Source organism: Trachypithecus francoisi, unplaced genomic scaffold (assembly GCF_009764315.1).
Source record: "Trachypithecus francoisi isolate TF-2019V2 unplaced genomic scaffold, Tfra_2.0 Lachesis_group21, whole genome shotgun sequence".
Lineage (NCBI taxonomy): Eukaryota > Metazoa > Chordata > Mammalia > Primates > Cercopithecidae > Trachypithecus > Trachypithecus francoisi.
This window is the reverse complement of record NW_022681467.1, coordinates 56,491,216-56,497,678: the sequence shown is the minus strand read 5'-3', so window position 1 is coordinate 56,497,678 and position 6,463 is coordinate 56,491,216.

Genomic DNA, 6,463 nt, shown 5'->3' with positions numbered 1-6,463 from the left:
GGCTCATTTTATTGTAGGGGCTTCCCAAGCAAGTTCTAAACCCATAGGGCAGGCAGTCCAGAAGGGAAGACCGCACCGGGTGGAAACCCACAGGCACAGGCCAAGCTCTACACCTCAGTGTGACTTTTAAGGCCTTACAACTGATTCACTCAGTCCCATCCACTGTAGAGGGTAATGTCTCAGTAAAGTGGTCAAATCAGGGATTTAATTATATCTGCAAAATACTTTCAGAGCAACACCTGGCTCAGTGTTTAAGCATTGTGGCATACAGCCTGACCAAGTTACCATCCTGGAGTTCTGGGGTTTTTTTTTTTGTTTGTTTGTTTTTTGAGAGAGTCTTCCTATGTCACCCTGGCTGGAATACAGTAGCATGATCATGGCTCACTGCAGCCTCAACTTCCTGGGTTCAAGCGATCCTCCAACCTCCACCTCCAGAGTAGCTGGGACCAGAGGTGCACATGACCATGCCTGGTAACTTTCATATTTTTGTAGAGACAGAGTTTTGCCATGTCACCCAAGATGGTCTCAAACTCCTGAGCTCAAGCAATTCACCCACCTTGGCCTCCCAAAGTGCTGGGATTCCAGGCATCAGCCACTGCACCCCACCTGGAGTTCTTTATGAGGACAGACTACAGGGTTAGGTTGGAAGTGTGAAGAGTGGGGATTGGGGCCCTGGTGTGATTTACTTTAAAATCAGGGGTAAAAATCCTTGCTTTTTCTCCTTTGGGGAAGAAAGAGGTATTCCCTCTCCTATATTCTTTGAAGTTTATGGATTTTGTTTTTTCTCTGTAGGTGTAGCATCATCCAACTTCTGACAGTCTCTCTCTCCATAAGTTCATTCCATTTTGGTCAAAAACAAGTATCTAGCTTTCTTCCAACTATCCATGGTCTACTCTAAAGTCCAAGGACTCTGAAGTTGTGTTGTTTCCTGCTTATAAGTAAAACTAAGCAGAAAGAGTGTTTGCCCGTTTACTCCGTTAAGTGGGACGAAGTAGACTGTCACCTTTTACTAACAATTGCTCCATATGTTGATTTTTTAAAAATGATGTATGTTTTTTCCATTATCAGGCTCTAGTTCTTGAATTGGACCTTCTCTTGATTTTAAAAAAAAGGGGATTGGGTATATCTCTTCTTACTTTTGAGACTGAAACATTAATATGTCAGCTTCACTCTGATTTGCTTGCAGTAGGAGAGAAAAGTAATTTGAGAAAACAGAAGCAGCTTGCACACACCACGTCCATGACGATTTGCAGCTGCAGGCTCAGCTCACCCAGTGCTCACGTAGTTAGCCTTGCTGGGCCGGGGTGGGTCTGTGATCGTGGCTGGGCCGGGGTGGGTCTGTGATCGTGGTAGCACACTACCCAATGTTGGCTGTGACCTGATGAAGGTAAAGACTGGGCAGCACACTGTAGGTCCCCATGGAAATGCTGTTTGGGCAGACTTTGCTTCTATAAAAGTCTTCCCTTCAAACACCCTGAGGGGGTGTGGGCACCAGAAGGATCCTGCCTGTGTCCAGCAGGGTCTCTGGTTTGGTCATTCAAGGGACAGTCATCAGGGTTCTGATGTATGTTGGGCACAGGACTCAACTCTGGGGGTGAGATATGGACAGAGAGAAACTGCCTGAGCCTCTTGAGACTAACAGACCAGCAGGGAAGGAAGACCCTTTAAGAAGTTACAGCCACGAGTGCTGCATACCTTGGTGGACAGTCTCGGAAGTGCCACGGAGGCCAGGAGCAGGCCCAGCAGCAGCTAAGCACGTCTGCAGGGCAAGTCCATCCTGCACCTTGGACGGAAGTAGGATTTGTAGACCAGGCACTGCCCTCAAACCTGGACAAATGGGCCCTGCTCTGGGCCTTGCACTTTGCCAACTCCCCCTCCCCCTCCCCCTGCTGCTCCCCGACCATCACAGCCCCGCTGCTGGCAGCTGTGGAAGGAGTGGGGCGTGAGGGCCCTGCTGACAGTCCTGTCTTCAGTCCCATTTCCTCCGAGACCCTCATGAAGGAAGGATGGCTGCCCCGCTCTCTATCCCGAGCTCAGATGAGGAAGGCTGTTCTACAATCTCCCCACCATCCAATCCCTCTCCTCCCTTTCTTCAGAAAAGCATTTCAGAAGCACAGGTCGTAAAAGGACAACAGCGTGTGCTTCCTGGCTGCACCCTCTGTGTTAGGTACCGTTCTGCTGTGGTATCTCACCCTCTCCTTGCAGGAACTTTGGAGCAGGTTCTGTCCCAATTCCTGTTTTCCAGATGGAGAAACTGAGGCATCCAAAGGGCAACTTTCCCAATCTCAGGGAGCAGCAGCCATCCAGCTCTAAGCCTGGGTTCCCAGCATCCTATCACACTGCCTTCCATGCTGGAGGGACACTTCTGCAGATGGAAGCTGGAATCTGCTCTAATTTCTCTTTCGTTGGTAAATCTTCATCAAACTGTGACTATCGGACCAAAAAAATGGTGAGCCTGGGTAGCCTCGGGTTCCAGGATAGAGAGTGTCTCTTCTGCCCTGTGGATTGATCTCTGCCTCTCCCTCCATCCCAAGCCCATTATTCTCCAGTGCAGGCAGATACCTCCAGGGACTGGCGGTGACCAGCGAAGGGAACAGGGATCTCGTGTGAGAGGATGGGTTATGAGGAGTTCCAAGGGAGGGAGCAGCTGGACGGAGCAACCGTGTGTGAAGGGCGGCCCTGCCCGTTTGCGTCCATCTGGGAACAGGAGCCCCTTGATACTGAATCATATCACTGCCCGCAAAACCTGGGCATACTGACTTTTATGTGACTTATTTTTAAAAATGTTGCCGATAAGTTAAAGGTATCGTTCTGCTGTGGTATCTCACCCTCTCCTTGCAGGAACTTTGGAGCAGGTTCTGTCCGGATCTGGCAGATGGAGGCTCTCTCTGGCCCAGGCTGCCCATTGGCGACCCTTGCCCTCACCTGCTTGTACCAGCCCTGCAAGAGGCCCCAGGTCTCCTCTAACCAGGCCAGAGGTAGCTGAAATGCACTATAAGAAAGGAGGGTTCTGACTTTGACTCTGACCGGAAGGCTGGGGCCAGCAGCCCGTTTTCAGGTTACCTTCTGCTTCCCGGCTCTACTGAGAATGGGGAATGCAAATGTGAATGAAAAAGAAATGTGCTGGGTGGACTGGAGGGAAATCAGCTCAGCTAAGTGCACGGCCCTGGGTAGCTGTGAGGTTGGGGCAGGTCATGGGAGATTCGTATTTTTTCCAGGCCAGTTCTCCCATTCATAATGTAACATTTACAATATTTTTTTCTGCCCCAGTAGAACGGAAAGAAATCTAACTGCAGGTTCTTTTCTAGCAGCATCGGCTCGGAGCTGCCTATCCACCTACCAAGAGACTCCCATCTCACTCTCCACCTTGTGTGTGTGTTTTTTTTCTCTTCCTCCACAATACCTTCTTCTTTTATTTCTTCCTGGTCCCATTTCTCTCTTCTGTAATGAAAAAGCAATAGTAGCAGTGGGTTGCCTGTAAGATAAGCTTGTTTTGTTTTCAACCTTTTTATTATTTAACCCTCACCCACAGGGAGGTAAACTGATACCCTATCAGGGAAGAGACAGACAAACCCAGGAAACAGGCAGGGGGATTGTGCGGAAATTCCAGGTCAGGATTTGCTTGGGCTGGAAGATTTAATTTGCCAGACTGCTGGGCCTGTCAAAAGTTTCTACAGTAACCACTTGGGTCTTCATAAAGCTGAAACAGCAGAGGAGGAAAATGAAATCTTGGATCAATTTCTCTGTTTGGAGACCTTAACTTATGTTCAGTTGAGGAGGAAAAAAAAAAAAAAGGAAAGAGAGAATCCAACCAGCCAACTGGAACTGTCATGGCAGATTAGCCTAGGAAACTGATGCATGGGTTTGTACATTCATAAGGAAATAGAGGAAGCCCAAAACTCTGTTCTGGTTCTTTAGAAAGAACCCAGAGTTGTGCTATTTTCACCTCCCAGTGGCCCCATCTGTAAATACATGCTCCTTCCCACAGGGACAAGAGGAGGCCGGGCAATTGAAGAGGAAGGTAAGGATGCTGTGGGCAGGACAGCTGCGAGGTCAAGGGCCTGGGGCCCAGGGAGACCCCTGGTAAAAACGACTGTGTGTCCATGAGGGGGCTAAGACATGGCTCATGGAAACACCTGGGCATCACTGTGTGCCAGCTGTGGCTCTTTCCCACACACTGGAACCCTGGCATCTGTGCTAAAGGAGCCCTCTCATCTGCCTGCCCACAGCATGCTCCATTGCTGTCTGCCATATAGGTGCCTAAAAATACTTTCAAGAGTTTGAAATGAAGGGTTGGCATGGAGCAGTACCTAGAATAGATGTGTGGTTTCCTTGCCTTTACAGGTAGTCACTTCAGTTTATGAATTGGAACAGATGAGCCATTAATTTATTTTCATTTATTGTGCTTCCTTCAGAGTTTAAGCAGAAAGGGGATACTTGCAGAGTCTTCAGTATCGCCCTCCAAATGTTTGATAATTACAAAGGGACAAGTAGTAAGTTTACAGTGGAGAATCTTGGCATGCACTACACGAGCCTTAGTTCAAGGTTAACATCACAGAAATACATAGTGATATCATGGGATCCTTCTAGGGTGCACTGGGAAGGCACATTACTTCAGGAGTATCCCTCTGAATAACATGTATCTTTAATCACGAGTAAACAACAAACTCCAATTCTGTTATTTTCTACAAAATAACTGACTAATATTATTCCACAGTGTCAAGGTCATGAAAGACAAGGGAAGACTAAAGAAGACTGCCCAAAATTGGAAGAGACCAAAAGGACACAGATGACCAAATACAATGTGGGGTCCTGGGATGGATCCTGGAATAGAAAAAGGACATTAGCAGGAAAACTGGGGATTTTCAAATAATTTCCATATTCTAGTTAACAGTATTGCGGCAAGAATAACTTCTTAGTTTTGATGAACGTGTGATGGCTCTCTGAGATGGTAACGTAAGGGGAAGCTGGGCGAAGGGTAGTTGAATGCTCTATTATTTTTGCAAATTTTCTGTAGGTTTAGAACTCTCTGTCTCTCAAAAAAAATTAACTGTTAGAAAAAAGTAGCATGTTCAGAGGTGTTCCCTGGCTGATATCCAAGAATGTCTCATAACTTCTATCCACAAAGATGTCTGACTTTTCTCTTTGACTCCTTATTCATATTTTAATCATGCACATGGAAGTCATCAGTGTGCCCCAAGGACATAGGACACTGGGCACAGCTGAAATCTCATAAATAAATTACCAAATGTATACTCTAAGAGGACTGTTTCATTTTCCCATGGTTCAAGGAATGTCTGCATCTCATTCACTGTAAATGCTGTATGGTGTCCTTAGGGAAGGTGGAGGTCAGAATGGCTATTGGAGATTGACTGTTCATGTAGGTCACTGCTATGGTTCATCAAGAGGGATGTAAGAGGGATGGACATTCACCATTCTGTGGATGACAGTTCTGGTCTGGTTACAAAGAATAGAAGTGTGTCCAAGTAAGCTCAGCATTCTGTTGTACAGATATAAAAAGCAATCTTAAAGACAAAGACATCTGGCCATGTAGCTGTGTGGCTGGGTTTTAAAAGCTGAGACATAGTTTCATTAATGAGCTAAGAGTTTATGGCTATGTCAGGTACTTTGTTGTGTGAAGGATTTCATGTTGCTTTTTTGTTTTGTTTTGTATTTTTGTGGAGAGGTTTCTGATTGGGAGAAAATACCAACTCCTTGCTCTGCAAAAAAGGGAGTACGTCAGTCAGCTACTGCCACACCAATGCTGCATAACAAACGACTCCATAACTAAATGGCTTACAAGAAACCTTGATTTTTTTCACTCGTGTGTCTGCAGGTCAGTTGCAATTCAGCTGATTGTGGCTGGATTCAGCTCCAGGCTGTGAGTTCAGTCCATGTCTGATGCATTCAGTCTACGTCTGATGTACATCTGATGCATGATTTGGGATCCACCAGATAATATGGACAAGGAGGCTGAGTTTAGACAACCCATGACAGCTCTGCGTTTTATCTATTCAGTTTACTTTGCTGTCTGTTCTTTTTTTTTTTTTTTTTTTTTTTATGGTAACTGCACCTTGTTTTGTGTTTGGGGAAATGTCCCCTGCCCTCTCCACATAGTCCTGGCGGACTTTGTCAACCAGGATGCTGCTTCTTACTTGGCCACAGAGGCGGGTCTTCTGACCAGGCACAAGCAGTTGCAGGACTCTTTTCCCTGGCCAGAGTCAATATCTCAAGAAGGGCACACTGAAGAGGTTAGCCAAACCAACATCCTCTATGGAAAGTGAATGAAAACATTGGCTCTCTCTCTGGTAACTGCCACGCTGGAAGCCACCTGTCTGACATGGTGGTTCATTTTCCCAGCCATGGTGAAGAATTCAACTGTAATAGAACAGGGTGAGGTGAACAAGGGGGAGAGAGCTAGCTACTGCATAACCTCATTGAGCTATTCAGTCTACCTTAGACT